Source organism: Macrobrachium nipponense, chromosome 13 (genome assembly GCF_015104395.2).
Source record: "Macrobrachium nipponense isolate FS-2020 chromosome 13, ASM1510439v2, whole genome shotgun sequence".
Lineage (NCBI taxonomy): Eukaryota > Metazoa > Arthropoda > Malacostraca > Decapoda > Palaemonidae > Macrobrachium > Macrobrachium nipponense.
In genome coordinates, this window is record NC_087206.1 from 55,270,980 (window position 1) to 55,293,574 (window position 22,595).

The following is a 22,595-nucleotide window of genomic DNA, read 5'->3' on the forward strand; positions in this document are numbered from 1 at the left end:
ATCCTATGGAGTCATGTCGCATGAGTTCTGAGCATCACTATATGAGGCTTTGCATTCTAAGAAAAAGCTTTGTCAGTGAGGTATAGTAAATAATAGCTTTTGTGAAGACTGTCAAGAAGTAGAGACAATTCTTCATACCGTATACTACTGTATACTTTTGTAAAAGAAATAATGAAATTGTATTGTGGTTGAAGAATACCCTACGTAATATGTGTTCTATTAGGCTTCCCCAGATGTTAAAGATATTGTATTTTGATCTTCCACATATCAAGAAGAAAGAAAGGAATGCTGCAATTTTGATCATTACAGCCTACATCGTTGAATTGTGGGTAAACAGAGGTGTGGGGTTAAATTACTATAAATTTAAGGAAAAATTGATTAGTAAAATAATGGCACAGAGATACATAATTACTGAAACATGGAAGAAAAAGTGTAAAGGTTTATTTTGTAAAACTTTCTTGGATATGAATATGAATGATTTACTGTAATGTATATATTTGCAGTATATATTTGGTGGTTCAGTAATTTTTGTTAGTTTTAAGCAATATTTTATAAATATAAATATATGTACATTCATATAACAATGTAAAAGGATTTTTTGTAATAAAAGGAAAAAAAAATCATCCAAAGATTGAGGATGGCTGGTTGGGTACGGTGGGTGAGACCAGCTTCATTTCTTGCCCTCCTCTTCATCACGGAAACTTTCTAGTGGCGATATTCCAACAGAATTCCTTTGTTCCAAGGAATGTGTTAATATCAATGACTGGAAAAATGGATATTACATTGTTATTTAATACACGTATCTTCTTATAAATTATGGGTCATTGTTAAAAAAAAAAGTATGAGTGGAATGGTAAATATCAAACGATAAGAAAGGATACACTTTGGCTGAGTAAACGAAATGGTGGTATAAGGGTAATTGATGTTTATCGAAAAGCATATATATAATATTTTGTAAAACTGCTCACAATATGTATAGCGCTGATATTGGTTTAACTCGATATTTTTGCTACAAAAGAGTATTTTTCTTAATTAACTGTGGAGTTGTTAATAATACTGCATTAACCACGCAGTGCTTTTACTCCTTATTCATAGATTTCTTAAGGCGTATATATAAGCTCTTAAATCTTCCAGTGTTATCTAATAAAGTATTGTATAAAGAATTCGCACCTAATGTTAAGCCTACACTCGAACAAGCATTTCCATGACATAATTGGGAAAGAATCTGGAAAGTGTTAGACACTCCGTTTATCTTCCCGGATGAACGTAATTTTTATTCAGATATTTACATGGTGTTTTACCCTTAACTCCAAATTGGAAGCCCTAAATATCAAAGACATAGACGCATGTGCACATTGTGGTTGTAGAGAGGAGGTGTTTCATATTTTCTGTTTAGTGATCAGGTATTAAAATTTTTAAAAACAGCCTTGACTACATTATGTAACTTAAAAAACCAGAGTTTTCTTCATGTTATTCTGTTTGATTTCAGTTGTAATGCTAATAAAGACCATAATTGTGCTGTAGTTCTCATTATTGATTATCTATTAACAGTATGGAATGGGACAAAAACAAAATATAAGAAGATGTTTTATTTAACATTCTAAAACATAAATGGCATCATCGGAAAAAACTGTTACTAGAGAATTATAAGTTAAAAACAAACAACTTATTTCCTACAATGTATATTATAAAACATTTTGAATGTTAATGACAAACTGTTGTATTTGGTTATAGGATTAAGAAAATTGTTATTAAATACAGGTAAATGTTATATGATGAACATTTATAAAATGTCAGTGTAAATGCCATAACATATCTGTAAATTTGATTTAATGTATTTTTCTAATAAAAGAAAAAAATGTACTTTCCTTCTTATCATTCTATCATATGTTGCTAACATCAGCAATAATGATGTTTTGGTGAATGACGCACATACATACATACATACAATATCCTCAAACCAATATGACTGAAATCGCCACAACATGTGAAGAATTTATGCAGGTGCACTACAGCGAACACTAGGCCATGGGAATATATCTTGACCAGTTCCGCCGTTAGCTTTCTGAGACATCTTCATTCCTCTTAATATTCAGGGTTAAAAATGTCTTAGAAAAAAGAAACTAAAGGTGAAGGCTGTCAGGCTTTATACCCAGTGTTCATTTTCCCTTTTGATACATCAGCATAAAAGCAATTTAGGACCCCATCTCTTTAATCAAGTGAGTATATAATATACAGAAAGGGTGGTTGTTTAAATGATGAGGAAATTGGAATAGATTCAGTCATGAAAGGAACCAGCATTGCTTAAGCTTCTTGAAGAACTAAGGAGCCGATCTAAGAGTCGGCAATTTTGTTTTTGAAGGGGTCACAACGAGGTCTGCAATGTGTAAGCGAGCAGATTTGCGAAAGTAACCTGGTATAACAAATAATAATTGAGCATGTCTTCTCGGTAAATAAACCGACGCATTCTCTTTTAATTTGGGACGAGTGATGCAAATCATAAAATAACACTAAAAGAAATGGATAGCTAGTAAAATCGTCGCTGCTAGACCCAAGTGGCATGTATCCTAACCGCTCAGCAGCGTCCGTTGCAATAACGAGGATGCAGGTATGGACTATAGAGGCTTCGCTACCCTCAGGAAATCCGCTCTTGCGCAACACCAGCGCCGTCACTCTGGGGAGTTCCTCATTCTGACTTTTGCTTCTGCGAATATTACGATAAAGCAGCCACTCTTACTTTTGATTCTCTAAAGTTTACAATTGGCTATCATTATGAAGTTCTTGATCACTCTGAAGATGACAGCAATTTATCTTTCTGACGTGAGCTTGTGACTTTTTCGAATGTTACTATCATTGTTTATTCTAATGCAGCTAATTTAATCTTCACTTCTCTGAGGGTTGCAATGACTTACAGTTGTCAAATACCTACTAATTTTCCATTCGCTGTTTCCACGTTATGATTATGGCTTTCCACTTCCTAACATGCTATAAATTCATCCTGAGATTTCAGGTTAGATTCAGCTTTGCTCTACTGGATTTAACTTGCGGACCATTGGCTTGGCTCAAAACAACGAGACTATTTTTTTCCTACGAATAACTGTCATGATCGTATATTATATATATATATATATATATATATCTATATATATATATATATATATAAAAAACTAAATTTCAACCACGAGCCGACAGTGATCCGATGATACAGATTTTATTGATTTGGGTCAACTGTTACTCCATTCTAGAGCAACTTACACAGCAAGTAAGATTGGCCTATGCCAGAGTAATCCATACCTATATCTCAATTTCTTGGTGCAATATTGTGCAATATAGTTATATATATATATCTATATATATATATATATATATATATATATATATATATATATATATATATATATATATATATAACTAAATTCTCAACCAACGAGCCGACAGTTGGAATCCGATGATTTACAGATTTTATTGATTTGGGTCACTGTTACTCCATTCCTAGAGCAACTTACACAGCAAGTAAGATTGGCCTATGCCAGAGTAATCCATACCTATATCTCAATTTCTTGGTGCAATATTGTGCTCGTCAAATAACTTTTGCATCAGCACTATGAAAGACGCCGTCAATAGACACCATAGGGCCTAGACGATTACTTTGTTGACACAAACATTTTGGTGGTCTAGATCAGCTTTAACCGTGTACGTGCGAGAAGAAACTCCAGTTGAAGTCTGTGCCGTGGAGACATTATAGAGCGGAATGTTTGAACAGATAGTCCTTTATACTAGGTTACCGGAGTTTTGAGTCTCAGTGCTTTCCTTTGTGTCAAGTGCATGTCATCGATTTGGTGTTAAAGCTGACAAAGTTATTTTCTGTAATTATTTTTTAAATTTGTTAAAGAAGCATCAGAGACATTATTGAAGGTAATACCAGTCATTGCTAATTGTTTGTCAACTAACTGCCTTGTCTAAAGAGACGGCAAGGTAGTTTCCAAGTGCAGTGAACATTTCCTGAAAGAATCTCAGATATATTAATGGCAGACACGTACAGCTCTTTCCTAAAATGCGGTTTGTGTAATTTATGAACAAATGACAAATTCTCATTCCAAAGAAATGCGAATAAGAATGTTTTAAAGAAATTCAAAGGGTCGGAGAACTAATGTCTTCACGAGATCAAAGTCATTTCACGAAAAGTTTTATACGTGTTAACCATAATCAAATTTAAAAACAAGTAAAAACTGCGTCGAAGTTTCTTCGGCGTAATCGGGTTTTCTGTACAGTGTATAATCTTGAATGAGCCTTGGATCATGAAGCTTCCAACCTCGACCCGGTGGTGACCGGTCCTATAGCTTTGCCAGACGCACGATTATGGCTAACTCTAACCTTAAATAAAAGCTACTGAGGCTAGTGGGCTGCAATTGGTATGTTTGATTATTGAAAGGTGGATGTTCACCATACCAATTTGCAGCCCGCTACCCTCAGTAGTTTTTAAAATCTGACGGCAGACAGAAAACTGTAAATCAAATCTCCTAGGTATCGAAAGAGAGAACCTAAGTAAGCCCCTACGGTACAAATAATTCTTCAGATATTCTTGTGCAAAAATATCTTTTTTCAGTTTTTATTATTATTTTTTTTAGTAATCCCCACATAAAAAAATCAGCAAAAATGATAAGAAAGCTTGATGTCTCTAGTTTTTCTGTTCTTTTGAAGTTTTATCTATCATTCGTTTCATCATATATACTTCATAATTTCTGAAAATTAAAAATAACTTTTTCAGAACTGCCGTTACCCCATGGCTTCACTAGAAGAGGAAGTTCAGTGCGCCGTTTGGTTGGCTGAACTAAGCTGTACTGTCACTGTCCAAAGAAGGTTCACAACCCAGTACAAAAAAGAAGTACCACACAGAAATTTAAGTTAACAGGTTCTGTTCTTGATAAACTACGGTCTGGTAGACCATGTGTTGATGAAGGAAATGTATGTAACATCTGTAGGACAATCCTTTGAAAGAAGCCTGAGAAAGTCTAAAGGCCTGTCCACACGACCAGGCCTGATCAGCGGACCTCCCCTCTAATGGGCATACTTGACGGGCAAACCGTCAAATTGCCCGATGGGTCTTGTAGCGAAATCACCATGGGGGTGCCCGATGCCTTGAGCTTCGACCCTGGCAGACGTACGTTAACCATATACATTTCTTTTACTGAGCCATTCCTTGCACCATATTCTCTTCTTTTTCTTCTTTTTCATCAAACACAAAGCAATTATCATGCTACACAATATTTTCTTCTTTGTGGTAGGCACCATGTTTATCGTACCACACTGAAAACACTACTGCATCGTCGGGCACGCCCTCCTCTCCATTGCCTCATCCGTGTAGACAATATTCATGGGTAAGCCCGCTGGAATTTGCCCGTCAACCCCGGAGCACGCCGATCAGGCCCGCTCGTGTGGACAGGCCTTAAGACAAGCATCTTTGGAGATTAAGCTCTCAAAATCTATTGTGCATAAGATTCTATAAAAACAAGCTTTCTGTCATCAGTTCAATGAAAGAAATAATAATAATTATGCATTTTTTAATCATTTTCTGTTCTCTGGCGAAGCAACATTCCACATTAGTGGCCAGGTCAACAGGCATGATTGCCGTATTTGGAATTCTGAAAAAGAAGTCATTTTTAAATTTCAGAAATTATGAAAAATGTATGATCAAACAAATAATAGATAAAACTTCAAAAGAACAGAAAAACTGGACACATCAAGCTTTCTTATCCTTTTTAAAATTAATTCCATCTAGTATGTATAGTTACGTTATAAAATATATGAAAAACGAAGGAATGCTTCCTTCTTGAGGAAAACAGATTCTGATAAAAATTGACTAACCCGATCCACTCGGGAATAAAACCACCTTGCCCGCAGTTCTCTGCCTCCTCTTCTAATTAACACAGTAGAGTTAACAACTCTTGCGGGTCTTGAACGTGGTGTGCGGGTGTGAGCTTAGGCATGGAGGGCAGCGATTGACCAGAATTTCACATAATAAGTAATCGTTCCTTTTTGTACCCATCGTTGGGCTAATTGAACTTGATCATTGCTTAACTTGCTTAGTTTCTGCTTTGAAATGTGTTGTCATTAATTTCATTAAAAGTGCAACTTGATTTTTTTCGAAATTTTCAGTGTTTTTGAGTGGTTGTGTGGCCACATAGAATTTGTCTAAGTTTGGAGTGCTAAGTCACCTAAGATCATGCTTTATTCCTTTGCCATGTTGTTTTTAATGAAGAGTTTAGTTTTGTAATAAAAATTGTTAAAATCAGGCGTGTTTACCTATTGAGTTGTCCTTGTGTATGGGCTGGAACCTGTTCATTAAGGTAGGGCTATCAGCCACATAACATCTGGCATGAACCTTAGTGAAAGTCACCATAACATTCGTGACATTTGTGGTCCTTTGAACCGGATAGCCCTAAGGATCCAGTCCCCGAGCAACAGCAGCTCGATTATGGTATTTAATGTGTTAATTCTGGGTCATTCGCAACCACCCTCATGCCTTCTGTCTAACGAAAACACATTAGTTGCTGTAGGCTAGGTGCTCTGTGACAGAGCCTAGTTCATTTGTTTCCCAAGTTAGGGGCTATTTTGATGCAAGAGCCTGTGCCATGCAAAGCTAGCACACCCGCTGTGTTAATTAATGTTCATGCACAAAGCATATATTTCCTTTGTGTCATTAGATTGTTCTGTGGCGAGGGGGCAGGAAAAGTGATCAGGAAATCGTTAACGTAACGTAAGGGCGACATCATCTCCATCGTAGCTTTTGGAATTCATTGAGTAACTCAAAATGGTGGAAGATCAGTAACGCAAACCTAGTCCTTGTAGGCCTTTTGACCAGCACGATCAGTTGTGCCAATGCGAATCTGGTAAATTTGTTAACTGTAAACAACTATCAGAATTTGTTGGAAAGAATCCAAGCTGACAAAAAGCAGTTACAAACACTGTATGTGTCACAAACAGTTAAATTAGAATCATTATTAGAGAGTAAAGTTATTAATGTCCTGGAAGATGCTGGCCAAGTTATAGCCCTGTTATTGAGTCATATCAGCATGTTGACTAGCGTAACGCAGCCAACAACACGTCTCAAATAGCTACCCCTACCCACGTTCAAAGGCGAAAAAAGTGAATTCACCACGTTCACTGGATTGTTTGATGCTCATGTGCATAATAGACCTGATTTAGACGACGTTGCTGAGCATACCTATTTGTTAGGTACATTAGAAGGAGAGCCGCTCTAGGTCGTTCAATCCGTGAGCAAAACAGCTGGGAATTACCAAGCTGCCCACGATTTGGTTGAAAAATATTATGGCAACCAGCAGTAGGCACTAGTCATTCTGCATAGAAGGCTAGCTGATCTTTTTGTCCCTAAGTGCAATTATGCTGACCTCAAGAATTTCCGCATAGAGCTAACTGATTTAATCGAACAAATCAAATGTTTGAGCAGATCCCCGTTAGATCACACCATGTTATTAAGTCTTATCAATCAGAAGTTGTCGCAAGGACAAGTCTATTCAAAAGTAGTTGATTATCTGTGTAGATATGACTTTTCATTGAACGAATTGTTTGAAGCACTTGATTTCATTATAAGATCAATGGAGGATGATGCGTTGCAAAGGAAGAGGAATTGTCAACCGCCCATAAGAAGGGGACTGAAGCAAACTCTAACCGTGCAACCGCTTGCCCATTCTGCAATGGCAATCGCTCCACGTCTCTGTCTAAAGTACTCTACCATTGCAGCTAAAAAACGTCAGTTAATCTTGGAAAAGAAATGTTTCAACTGCCTAGTATCCAGTCACACCATTAGGCTATATAACGTAAAGCATAATTGTAAGTTATGTGATGGCCGACATCACAGTTTAATTTGTGAAAAAGACAATGCACAACCCAGATCCGTCGCGCCCACCCACAATCCCAGTTATCAGTCTTCCTCAAAAACATCACAAGTTGTTTCGCCACCTTTAAAGAACCCAGGAACCAACCGTAAGATAAATCAAAGAACGCAGCCAAAAGCAAGCCAAAGACGAGAAACTGTAACTGCTAAGACAGTCAAGGACGAGCCTTTGACCGAGTTGCCAGTTACCTTATTGGCAACCACTACAGCTATTGTGTATTTACATAGCATACCCCCTTTCCACCAGAGTATTTTTGGATACCAGTAGCCATCGCAGTTTCATTTCGAGTTGGCTTGCGAAGAAATTAGAATTGCCAGTTATTAAACACGTTTCTTTGAATATTGCACTGTTCAGCTCGCAGACTGTACAAGGCGAGTACGATGTAGTTTCATGTAGAATACACGTAAGTGCCAGAGTAATCCGCACTAAACTCGTTGTCCACGATGATGTAAATACTCCCACCCATAATGTTGGCCTTTCTAATGTAAAAGTGCATTTGTAACGCAAAAGGTTGCACTATGGCCAGTGATAAAATTAATGGCGATCTTCTTAATAACGTTAATATCCTGGTTGGAGCAGATTACTTTAGCTTGTTCATCCTCGGTATGGACAAGATTGATGGAGTAACTTTGTTTGTGATGCATAACGGTGTAACGCCATACGGTCGAGTTCCATAGTGGGTCCTGGAAGGGATAAACACTTCTGTTGCTCGCACATTACAAGTATGTCGAGCCACCCCAGAAATCGACGTTGATATGTGGTGGAGATTGGATACCGTAGGAATTGCTCCCCACAAATGGTTCACCACCTCAGAGCACGCTGCTATGAGTAAAGTCCAGAGTAGCATTGCAAGTACCGAACGAGGGCACCAAGTAAGTTTACCATTCCGTGGGCCAGAAAACCCAGATACGAATTATCGTAATGCATTCGCTCAATTGAGCGCGTTAGAATCACCATTTCTGAAAGACCCTGAGTACCGAAAAGAGTATGAGAACGTCCTTCAGACGTATCTCGACGCTGGGTTCATTTCTGAAGTTACTGATTAAAAAATTGAGGGATATTACTTGCCCCACTTTGGGGTTAAGAAGCAGAGTCTCACGATTCCTTTATGAATCCTGTTCAATGCATCCTCTAAAGTCAAGGGAGAATGCTATATGATTTGCTCCTCAAGTTTCGACACAATCCCTTTGTGTTAGTAGCAGACATATTGAATGCTTTCCACAGAGTATTGCTACATCCCGATGATACTAAATATGCACGTTTTTTTGTGGCGACGAGAGCAGAAACTAGCGGCCATGTACGCCTTTAACGTTGTGATTTTTGGCATAACCAGTAGTCCCTATCAATTACAACAAGTGCTCCAAACTCATCTTCGCAAATGGGGACGGGAAGATATAATTAAATCCTTCAATGTTGATAATTATCTGCAGACATTTGTAGCCAGGGAACCAATGGAAAGAGATTATTGCCAGGTCAAATCTTTGCTAGACGAGGCGGGCAAGTAATTGTCAAGAGTTTGATCAGCAGATTGGCTGCAAGGAACCCTATGAGATCAATGTTTGGGGGGAATGAATCGGGATAGAAGGGAGGATAAGTTGAGTTTAAAGCCTAAGAATGTCCCGAGTTATAGCTACTGTCCATTTTGGTAGCCAATTTTGACCCCCTAGGGCTAGTGAGTCCCCTTTTTGTGCAGGGAAAAATTCTCCTTCAAGAATTGTGGGAAGCCGGGGTAGGCTGGGATGATGTGCTGTCAAATGATCACCAACTAGAAGGTAGGAAACTACTAGCTGAATTCAACAATGTTCACACTTGTAAGTTTCAGAGGGGAATTGTGCATAAAGGTAGTGAATTGCATCTATTTACTGACATGTCGAGCAAAGCTTACGGTGCTGTAGCCTACGTCAGACAGAGATCCGAACAAGTTAGCCTCTTAACTTCCAAAATGCTAGTCATGCCTCGCAAACAAGCGAAATGAACCATTCCAAAGTTAGAACTATTAGCATTATTATTAGGATTTACATTGGGAAAGCATCTTATTAAGTCGTTTAGCTTTACCACCATAACACTCTGGACTGATAGCAAAGTAGCTATTGCCTGGGTAGGTAGCCACACGGGAAGTAAAAACACATTCATTTCTAATCGAGTGGGGGAGATTATTTTGATCCAACAGGAGTGTGGCATTGAGAAGAAGTACGTCCCTACAAAGCAGAATCCAGCCGACATTTTGACCAGAGGTTCAACACTGCACGATTTGAAAGTCAACCGCCTGTGGCATGAAAGACCGCCCTTTCTTTGCTGTGAGGGCACCCCTGAACCATGTGCCAAAGAGGGAGAGTCTCCAATCCGACAAAATGTTATCATGGCCGCCCTGAGGGAGCTCAGGGAAGAAGGAACTTTGACTCCACCCACTGAATTGTGGAAATTGCAGGGGAGTAACATAGACTTCACACAGCCTATGAAAGTTATGTCTCTGGTATTGAAATTTGGGGACTGCCAAGCAGACCCTTTCTTAAAGTTAGTATACTTACAACAAAGACACAACCTTCCTATGGTGTGTAGTAAGTTAGAGAGTGGCATGCCTATGCCCATGCACATTAATAATTTTGTAAGACAACTGAGCCTAGTCATGCATAATGGCATAATTTTCGCATGAAATAGATTAGTTTGTTACTAATACAAAGAATGAGTTAGTGTTGTTGCCCTCCAAGGGCACTTTACTATCATTGTATCTCACCCATCTCCATGAAACTCACGTGCATTATGGAGTTAATGTTTTGATGACTCTTCTCTGGCAGGAATATTAGAGCCCGGGATGGAGGGCTGCTGCCAAGAAAGTAGTGGGGAGATGTAGAGCATGTGTGTTAGCCTTCAGACCTCTTCTCCAACAACCACCACCTCCACCCCTCCCGACCAGCAGAGCAATCATGATATGTCTTTTTGAGAAGGTAGGAGTAGACCACACGGGCCCCATACCCATAAAGGAGTGGGGCACATTCTCATCATCACCTGCTTAGCCAGCCGTGCCGTATATTTCGATTACTGCAGCGGCCTGGACGCCCATACCTTTTTCTGCTACTACAAAGCTTCGCGGCCACCCATGGTGCCTTTTTGACTGTCTACAGCAATAATGCTATGACCCTCAGGGCCTCAAGCACCTCTCTCCAAGAGGTGTGCGACGAGGATGTTACAAGAGCATTCCTGTGCTGCAGGGGAATCAAGTGGGTTTTTCAAAATCCCCCCATCTCCCTGGAAAGGGGGATTCTTTGAAAGGCTGATTGGGGTTGTAAAGAGGACACTTGCTACAACGTTGCAACGAAATCTGTTCACCGAGGAACAACTAAGAACACTAATCAAAGTATCCGAAGCTGTGGTCAACAACCGCCCCTTGCTGTACTAAGAAGACATGCGTGAGGACGAAGCCCTCACACCATCTCACCTCATTCGTGGAGATGTTCACTTATTGCCGCCTGTGGTTCCTCACGAGGATATGCATATGACACTGACGACATGACAGCTACATCACCAATATTTCAGGTTGACAGAAACCCTCAACCGCTTCAAGAAGTACTGGAGGGAAGGATACCTGAAATCTCTGCAAGAACGCCTCGTGCTGGTGAAAACGGACCAGCACAAATGCAGTCAATGGCCCCTTGGGAGAATCCTCAAGTTGTATCCTGATGAAAACGGAGTCGTCAGGTCCCTGAAAGTCCTGTTTGAGGGCGAGGGACGTCTGCGTGCAGTGCAACATATCGTCCCTCTTAAGATGAACACCCCTGACGACGAGTGATGAGAAGATGATGTCCAGGATGACGAAAAGGAAGGAAATATAAGTAATGGTGAGCCAGAGATAGACGATAGCAATGGAGAGAATTGACAGACTGATGAACTCAATGAAAGTGGTCATGAAGTAAGTAGGGTTAGGAGTGAAATGAGTGACACAGTACATGATGCAGGTATCCGAACAAAAAGGAAGGCTGCAGAGGAACAGAGATGTAGGATGTCGGAGTGGGTAAAAGACGATTTGATTTAGTGTAGTGTATGTTTTTGTCGAGAGTAAAGAGGTGAACTCGGAAAGTGTGCACGTTGCAAAAGAGTTTTGAAGGAGTTAAGGCTGAGACTCTGTTCTCTATATTCCGTTTTCTGTTGAGTCGTTGCATGAGAACCGACACCGCGGTCCATGACACCCTCGTCAGAACGTCTTGTATATGTGTTGATTTATTGTGCATATTGTAACTATTGCATTGCATGGGAAAAGCTCCCACCATGTATAAGTGTTTTTTTTTTGGCATCTGTGTTGGAACAACGAACATTTGAATTTGTAGATCGTAGCGATCTCATTGTGTAAGTAACCTTCCGTTACTATTCTTACCTTACTTGGCTGGTCTCGTGACATATTTCCATCTTTTATGATTACTAAATCACCTGTACATAACTTCATCAGTCTATAATTGATTTTTCTGTCATTGATGATGACCCTGTTATGAGTATGCTCTGGAACGAGCAATAAGTGAGTTGCAAGTTCCTTGAAGAGGAATCTTGACTTTATTAAATGATTTTACTTTTATCATTGATCAAGCTATCCTTGAGTATTGATATTGAGTTTATTTTTCTATTGATGCCTTGAGATATATGCTTACATTGCCTTTGCATAATTACAGTCATGATGTGCACTGCACTGTTTGTCTGTTGATGCCATGATATTATTTGAGTTACATTTTGATGTGATCTTGCTGCCATTAGATGGCCTGAATTGTTCTGTAGTATGTTATGATGAGTTGACATTGAATTTTGCTGAACCTTTTATTGGAATCGTTGCCTCAAGAGTTGCAATTTGTACTTTGCCTTTAATTTTCATTGATTGTTGCATTGTGTCATTGCTTTTTTGAGTGATCACTCCATATTGCACCTGTTTGCTGTTGAAAGCTAGACCCGTGCTGTAGCGCTGCACACAAGCCTAGGCTTCGACGACCTGTTTGACCATGTTTGCCTACTCCGTCCGATTGCCTTGTTGCCTGCTTCCTTTCCTTTCCCCCTTTTGGAGGGTGGAGAATGTTGTGAAAAATTAGTGCATGAAATTTCCGAGATGTATTTCCCGCCCCTCCATCTTTTTCCTGCTTTCACTGTAAGGCAAATTGCCACGTATAAGGCAGTCTGGCAGCTGTAGTGAAATGGTTCCTTTTTGTATATAGTACCCATTTATTAGTCATCGCCTCTCCTCCCTCATTGCTTAATGACAAAATTCTTGTTATCTTCTAAGCTATATGAAAAACGAAGGAATAAAACCATCTTGCTTGCATGCAGTCCTCAGCTTCTTCTTCTAATTAACATAGTAGAGTTAACAACTCTTGCAGGTCTTGAACGTGGTGTGCGGGGGTGAGCTTGGGTATGGAGGGCGGCAATTGACCAGAATTTCACATAGTAAATAATCGTTCCTTTTTTGTGGCCATCGTAATTGAACTTGATCATTGCTTAACTTGCTTAGTTTCTCCTAGGAAATGTGCTGTCATTTATTTCATTAAAAGTGCAACTTGATTTTTTTCGAAATTCTCAGTGTTTTTGAGTGGTTGCGTGGTCACAGAATTTGTCAAGTCTAGAGTGCTGAGTCACTTAAGATCACGCTTCATTCCTTTACCTTGTTGTTTTTAATGAAGAGTTTAGTTTTGTAATAAAAACTGTTAAAATCAGACGTGTTTACCTATCGAGTTGTCCTTGTGTACGGGCTGTAACCTGTCCATTAATTAAGCGGAGGGCTATGAACCGCATAGCATCTGGCACGAACCTTAGTGAAAGTCGCCATAACATTTGCAACACATTTTCTCCGGAATTAAGACATTGAATAATTTTTGGCTAATGGTGGTAGATGGTCTTTTTTCAGGTATGGCTGCAGCATTTTTCAGTGATGTATGTAGTCTGGTGTCTTCAACGCCACTGTATTTAAACTACAACACTAAAGGAAACCTGGCAATATATAAACAGATATCTATATATTCATTCAAAATTCATCTAGGATGCAATCAATTTGGTATGGGTTTTAGTATCTCCTTAGTCTCTGCAACAAGCTTTCGTTTTTCTATTTCGACCACCATCTTATGAGATGGAAGGAGGTTTTGTTGGTAATACCTGAAATAATATTATATCAGAGAGATCTGAAGGTGGTATTGCATCAGAGGTGTAAAAAAACTAAAACTGTTCTCAGTTGCTGCTTTAACTTAGTCAATGAAATTGCCAGCTTTAAGGACCTCTGCATACTTGTACCATCTCCATCAAGTTGTTAAAGCTTCCCACTCAAACGGATTGTCAGAATATGCTCATTCACCTCAGTTCCAGAAGTCACGTTTGACAGGAGCTGAATTCATAATGACATACAGAAAACTGTGATATAAAGAGTTGATAATTAATAAGTACACAAGCCCAATTTGTTTAAAAGCAAAATAACGAGTCAACTAAGGTAATGCTGGTCACGCTTGCTTGCATGATGTTTGTTGACGCCATTCAGGTGTTTTCCTGAGAGTTGGATGCTACAATTACACTCTGTATGATATGATATTGTCACTTGAAGAAAAGTGAACATGTAAATATAAGTCCCATACAGTGCTTTTCAAACTCTCCTACTGAAATCTGGATAAACCGCCAGTTTTCTCAGTCAATCACGGTCATGGATTTACTTATCATTATTTTGATCAGTAGGTTCAGCATGGTATTTGTGCAAAACCCCAGTAAATAATAGACCCAATATAGCCATGCCTCCACAACAAATAGCAAAATAATGGACTCGAATTGGCACCCCAGTTTTGGCTTCATCCACCAAGAAAATACTGTCAGAGCAAAATATCTGTAAGGAAAAACACACAAGATGTCCACAAATGAACTACCTCCATTCCTTATAACTGAACCATCTGCCTGGTTTTGAAAGCAAACATAAAATTATGTCTTCACGAGATTACAAGTCTCACAAAGAAGGCAAACTACATACTTTTCTGCTTGATGCTCAGGGGAAGAGTATATCATATGAGGACCTGCACATGCTCCCGATAACCAATTTCTCCCTACCCAACCCGCATGTGCCCACCAGGTCCTCAACCTACTAAACACTCCACTGGGAGACAATGGCTAGGGGAGCCTGGGGCGAACGTGAATCTCTTTTAATGATCCAAAAACTCAAAGTGGATGGAGAAAAAAGGTTGACCTTTCACGAGACATATGACATTTGGCTTTGACACCACCCAGTCAATACCCAAGGTGCTCTCCCACCACAGAGGTTGCATCAATGGAGGACCTCCTGAAAAAATAGATTAATTGCTGGAGGCACCAAGGCCTCGCCAATATTACCCAAACCATTGTCAAGTCAGGAACAAATAAGACCAAGTCCAAGACAATGAAAACCAAGCCAGATGCATCCTTAGAAGCCACAACAAAGAGCAACCCAACTCGCCCATCATTTGTGCATAGCTGGGTTCAGAAAAGTCACCAAGAAGTGCACTCCAGACTACCACTGAAGAAAAAATAAATAAGTTGGATGCCAAGAAAAATTAATGGTAGTTGTCACAACCCTTACAATACCCCACCAGGCACTACATTATCAACCATGCCACCAGCAGGAAGTGTCTGACAAACATAATATCCTTCAAGTCAAACCTCTTCACATCAACAGAAGACAGAGCCAAGACCCTGGACATCCACCACTGCCTAGTGGTTGCAAACAGCAATCACATACCATCATACAGTCACTGAACCCTCACCATACATTTATTAGGGAAGAAATACTGATGGAAGTTCATAGTTCCTGATGTCTGCATGCTTTCACAATGGGATAAAGTAAGCTCATGGTGGAAATGGTCTTGTGGCTTCATATATTGCGATTAAAAATTGTAAGATATATAATAAGATAAAAATGTATCACAACCTGAACCAATGATTTCATGTTACACTGAACATACCTTCACGGAGTGGTTTAGCAGAGATTCTATTTACAATCTCCTCCTTATTCTTGGAATGGTCCCATTAAAACAAATGAAACTCTGGGTACTTATTTCAATATGAGATGATGGGGGGGGGGGGGGGGGCTGTGATATAGGCTACCTTCTGCTCTACTGTCTCTCTCTCTCTCTCTCTCTGCTGCTGCTTTCTTATCCTCCTTAGTCAATCTATGTAGTTTTTCCAACTCTTGTTGAGTCCCTCAAACACTTGCATTACCATAAGTAGACGTTACATTTTCATGGTCGAATCTGGTAGTCTTGAAATATCCTGAGGAAACAGCTTACATTAAACTTCTATGAAAATTGTATTAACCCATTTTTAAATGGAATTACAAATTTGAAAACTTCATTAACACTTTGTCGATAAACATATCTGCTATGTAAATTTATGTTTGAAATCAATTTATGCTAGTCAATACTTCTAGAGTATAAGAGAAAATTTCAGAATTTGATTTTACATTCAACAAAAACAATGCCACAAGGAACTATAAATAAGAAAAATATATCATAAATAATGCTTAGACCACACATCCCTACTTACTACCAACTTTGAGCTTACCTGGAATGTTCTTCCCTTGAGCTTGTTGCTCTGCAGGGCCATGGCCCATCTGATGATCCTTGGACTTTCAACCTTGTAATGTTGAATGCAAGCAATGTTCAATGTATTAAATGACTACAAATATGCCATCCACAGACCACAGACTCTTTTAGTAACAAGCCTCCTAATCCTTCTCAATGCATCTTTCTTCATGATGAAAGCCTACTGAAGCCTGGAATTATAGTATCATTGCATTTCTGAATGCTTACTTCAGTCCATCAAATGCCCTTTTTAAAGATTCTTTCCACTCCACCCTATTTAGCCATATCTTATTAACTATGCATGCCATAGGTGCTGCTAGACTTGCATAGTTGCTCACAGACTTACTGTTGTAGTCTGTCAAACTTAGCAATAATCTCACTGTCTTGGTCCTTGGTGGTACTGCATCCTGGATCTTCTTCAGATTTGTTTCATTAATGGCAGTCTAATTACATCTTACCTTGAGTTTGAGGAATTCTACTTCACAGTATATGATGTAACACTCAGAGGGTCAGATAGTCAGTCATGTTTCCTTCACTCTCTGGAATAAGTCAGTGAGTCTTTCATTGTAATCTTCTCTTATACTGTATGAGTTAACGTGTTGTCCAAAAATCTTCATTGTTATTCTCTTCCTTTAGCATCTTCCTCATCACCCTGTTGAATGTCACTGATGAGATCATTAATTCAAATGGTATCCTCCTGAACTGTTACTGTGAACACTCTCTTCTCCTTTGATGCTTCTTACAGTAGGATCTACCAGTATTCCTTGTTCAAGAACCTGTCATTGCAAAGTTAAAACAACATAGCCTCAGGATCTCCCACGGGTTTATTGTTGAACTTGGTTATGAGTCATAACCAAGTTCAATGATAAGCTTATGACATTTGGTCAACAGTGGTCCATGCAGAGCCAGTTCGACCCATCCTTTCTTCTCACCTTCACTTCTAATGAACAGCCCGCAGAAGTTAACCTTTTGATGTTCCCCATCAGGGTAACCAGACGTCCCGTATTGGACGGGATTGTCCTATATTTCTGACATTTGTCCCGTGTCCCGTATCGACCCTCCCCGGGACGCCTTTTGTCCCGTATTTTCAATATTTGGAAAAAAAATACAATGTACCAGTGAAATTTGGCAAAATACGGGGTATGCTCAAACCAAACACCATCTCTTGAGGGCACCTGGATCAGTGCAAAATATGACAAATGAAAAATAACATACTAACAACAATGAGGAAAATAATTTTGAAAGGATTATGGAAAGGCTTCCATCATATGTATTTTGTTGTCTGCAATTTGTTCAATATATTATGGCAAGTCACTTTGGTTATAATATCCTTCAAAGCTGCAAAATATGCTTGACTGCAATACTGTAATGCTTTCACACATGTAATGAACAGGTGTTTGTAACAAAATCTACAATGAACGCACTTCAAAACAAAAGAAAAGTCAATGAAGTAGGTCCTGGACAATCTGGACCCAGCAGAGAAGGAATTCGCACTGCGTCACTGATTGCGTGACTTCACGTAAGTTGTGTTACTATATTGTTTAACTACCGCTCCAATTTAGGTGTCCCTTATTTCAGTTTTCAAAATCTGGTCACCCTGTTCCCCATATTAAGTATTTCCTTAGCTTCTTCCAGGACCAATTCCCTAATATAGCATACAATAAAGGCTGCATCTTTGCTCTAACTGTAGCGCTGTCATCACTTCAGTGCTGTGTTCTGCTGCTTGCTCAAGTTACCATTTACATTGACATCTTAGTACATCTTCCTTCTGCAGTCAAAGTTCCAACCAGCACTTATCCAGACTTATTTGGCCCTTATTGGCTTCCTCATCAATGGTGGTCACACACAGGCATTTTTCTTTTCCAATGACAACCACTGTTTTATTACTTACTTCTCTCTCATGGAAGCCAGTTAGGATGTTTTCATAAAGAGTTCTCTGCCAACATCAGCTTATGGTCCAAGTAATTAACCACATCATATCCTTGACACCGTATGGCCCTCTTCACTCTATCATCAGCTTATTTGCCTGTGTGGGTAATGACAATTATACTCTCTAGCCAACATTTAGTAGACAGTCTCTGGTCCTCTTAGCATAATGGTTCCAGTACTCTGTGCTGCATAAAGGCTCTGTGGCTAGTCAATAGATCTCTTGCAGGTGATTTCTTCATTCCAACACGTACTGGTAGGTGTTGCGTACGTTATACTTGCTACCTCTAATCCACATTTCCTTGAAAATCTGCATTGGTACTCACACTGTCCTTCCATACAGTAGCTTGAATGGTAAACATCCTCTTATCACTTCTTCTAGTACCTCTTATCACAAACAAGATCACTGATACATGCTGGTCCCAATGCTTTGTTCTCTCTTGGCACATCTTCTTCAGCATAGATTTCAGCAAACCATTGAGCCTTTTATACAATCCATTGCATCTTGGATTATATAGAGCCAAAAGATATGAACAATTTGAAATTCATAAAGTTCAGCTCTTTTTGTATCTGACTGAAATGTACTCTCTGCCCTAGAATGGAAAGGGAGCTGAGCAGAAAAAGTGGCCTCCCCACACTAACATTCAAGCATGCCTGAGCAGTTCATTTCGACGCAGGCATTTCGATTTAGATAAACTGTTTGCTCTGGTCACCTGTGCAGACAGAAAAAACTGTGCAGGGTGTTCACATTAACATTCAGGTGTGCCTGTATAGATTGTTACTCTTGCATTCACGTAAGATTCCAAAAACACATCACTGCAGCACATCTTGCAACAGTCCGACAATTTCTGGGCGCCATGATGATATCAGCTGATCAGTTTTGTTTACCTTTTCCTACTGCTCCTCGAAACCACGAGGTCCTAGTGTGACGATACAACACTTTTGCTCGCAAGCATCAGCTGGATGCTGGCCAAAACCGAAAGCAAGAAATGACTTGTGTGATACTAGCTTAACAATGAACAGTTCAATCGACAGACTGCGGGGAGGGAGCCAATCGAGATTTCTGTCTTGGGCGTGAATTGGGAGAGAAAGGACTATCTCAGCTTGAAACCATGTAATGTAAAGGAATAATAGGAAATGAATAGGCCAACCAGCTTATGAAACGAAAGTTATTGTCATTATGCATGTCCAATTTTGATCCTTTGGGCTTTGCAAGCTCAGTTTAGTAAGGGGTAAAATCTTCCTACTTGACTTTTGGGAGGTGAGCAGGATGGGATGATGTATTGAGTAAGGAGAAACAAGAGCAGGGTAGTGGGGTATTAGAAGAATTTATTTATGTTCACACCTTGAAGTTTAAGAGATCAGTCATTTTGGGAGAGTCGGAATTGCATATTTTCACTGATGCCTCTAGTAAGCCATATGGGACTGTAGCATACACGTGGGGAAAGGAAGGACAGGTCAACACTCTAACATCTAAAATGAGGGTGACACCTATGAAACAACCCAAACTAACCATACCCAAATTAGAACTGTAAGCCTTGCTGTTAGGTTTTAGGTTATGAAAACACTTAAGGAAACTTTTAGAGATGCATAAAACTTTCATTTGGACAGACAGCAAAGTAGCTATGGCCTGGGTGGACAGCAGGGAGGGGAATAAGAACACTTTCATTTTTAACCGGGTGGGGAGATCAATTTTCTCCAACAGGAATGTGACATTGGGCTCAGATACATACCCACCAACTGTATCCCAGCTGACAATCTAACCTGAGGTCCCACGCTGAAGGAGTTGGGCAACAACCGTCTGTGGAATGAGGGACCAGCCTATCTCCAGAAGACAGGCCGAGCAGACCCACCAGTGAATGTTGACGAAACATCAACCCAGAGCCAAGTACATATTGTTGCTGCTGCCCTCCGTGAGCTGAGAGATGAAGGGAGGCTAACTCCACCAATATTAGAGAATGGGGTCAGAGTACTCACCCACACTAATAATTTTATTGTTCAATTAGGCTTAATAATGAGAAATTGGATTATGTATACTCGAAGTAGGATCAACAATATTGTAGGGCAAAAAAGGGATTTTGACGTAGGAAAAATCTATTTCTGGGCGAGGAAGGCTATTGTTGCCCTCAAAGGGGAAGTTAATTCTATTGTATTTTAGACACCGCCATGTCACACACATGCATCGTGGTGTTAATAAATTAATGACCATTTTCTGACAGGAGTGTTGGAGCCCAGGACTGTGGGCCATAGCTACTCATGTGGTGGGAGGATGTAGAGCATGTATATTAGCCTTCAGACCTCTTCTCAGCCGCGGGCCACCTCCTCCCCTTCTAGCTGAAAGAACACACCTGACACAACCCTTTACCAACTTTGGAGTCGACCGCACTGTCCCCCATACAAGTTGAAGAGGGGATGGGGTACCTCCTCATCATCATTTGCATGACCAGTCATACAGGTTATCTGGAGTACTGTAGCAGCCTGGATGCCGAAACATTTGTATTGATGCTTAGAAGATCCGTTGCTACACACAGGGCATCCTCCAATATATATAGCAACAATGCCGCTGCAAGCACCTTCTTAAGAGAGGTGTCAGGAAGAGCATCTTTGCACCTTCATTAAGGAAGCCAAAGCTGTGGTTAATAACCACCCGCTAATGTACACAGAGGATACAAGGGAAGACAAAGTGCCCACACCCTCTCACCTAATTTGGGGCGACCTAGTATGCCTGCTACCTCCAGTCATCCCTCATGAAGAAATGTACTAAACCCTAACTACCCAGTAATTAAGGAATCAATACTTTCAGCTCACAGAAGCTCTCAAACACTTCAAGGAGTACTGGCAACAGGGCTACCTGAGGTCGCTTCAAAAGTGACATAATTTCAGGGAGAGCCTGGCAACTGTGCTGCACATAGGCAACATCGTGTTGGTGAAGGCGGAGCAGCGAAAGTGCAGTCAGTTGCCCTTGGGCAAAAGTGTTGCTGTTTACCTTGATGGCTGTGGAGTGATGAGTTACATAAAGGTTCTCTATGAAGGCGAGGAGCATCTGTAGGCAGTGGAACAGATTGTGCCACTGAAAGTGAATACCCACGATGACAAGAGAGAAGCCAGTTAAGAAGAAATTGGAGAGGAAAGTGGCTCAGAAGCAGGTGATCTGAACGGATTGGAAGGTAGTATAGAGAGTGTAATTCGACAGACTGATAGAATCTAGATGAATGAAACAGAAACTGAGAGTGTTTGAAATAGTCAAGACAAAGTAGTGGACAGTGCTGGTGCGAAACCTCAAAGGAAAGCCGCTATCAAGCAGAGACAGAAAATGTCGGAGTAGGTAAGAGAGAGAATATTGTAGTGTTTAGTGTTGGTTTTTTCAGAGGCAAACTTCAAAGAGTGGAAGCTGATAAGAGACCTGAAGGTTTTAGGGCTAATTCATAAGTCTATGTCTCATACATCCAGCAAGGGCGGTTGGCAGACGATACTGAGACTGTGAAGAAATGTATATGTATGCTGTTGTATTTTGCTGTATTCTTTCTCCAGCTAACACTGAACGTATTTGCAATGTTGCAAACAGGTTGCAAGTAGGTTGGTGGATGTTTGACATTCAGGGAACGCTGCTGCAACATTACCCAGCTAACATCAAATGCATTTGCAATGTTGCAAAAAGGTTGTAAGTAAGTTTGATGGATGTTTAACATTCAAAGAACATTACTGCAACATTCTCAGCTAACAGAAGGTATTTGCAACATTGAAAACAGGTTGTAAGTGGGTTGGTGGATGTTTAACATTCAGGGAATGTTACTGCATCGTTGTAGCCATATTCTAGTTTCTTAGTATGTTCATTATATATAGTAAATTGTAATAATTTTGCAGAATCGCCAATGCAAAACGGAAGACAATTGAAACAAGAAATCTTAGCCAATAAGCATAACCTACAACGCTGCAGCTGCTGGCCAGAGGATAAGTCCTCTGGCCAGCAGCTACAGTGCTGTATATTCATTGGCTAAGGTTTTTTATTTCAGTTTTCTTCCGTTTTGCATTGGTATTGGTGATTCTGCAAAATTTATTACAATTTGGGTAAATGTAACTAAGTGCCTAGTTGCAGATCTGCTGAAGGGAGAAATTCAAAATAGGAAAGAATTTATAAAATATTTATGGCACTAAAAGGCAAAAAAACTTAAACAAACACAAACAAAGGAGGAATAAA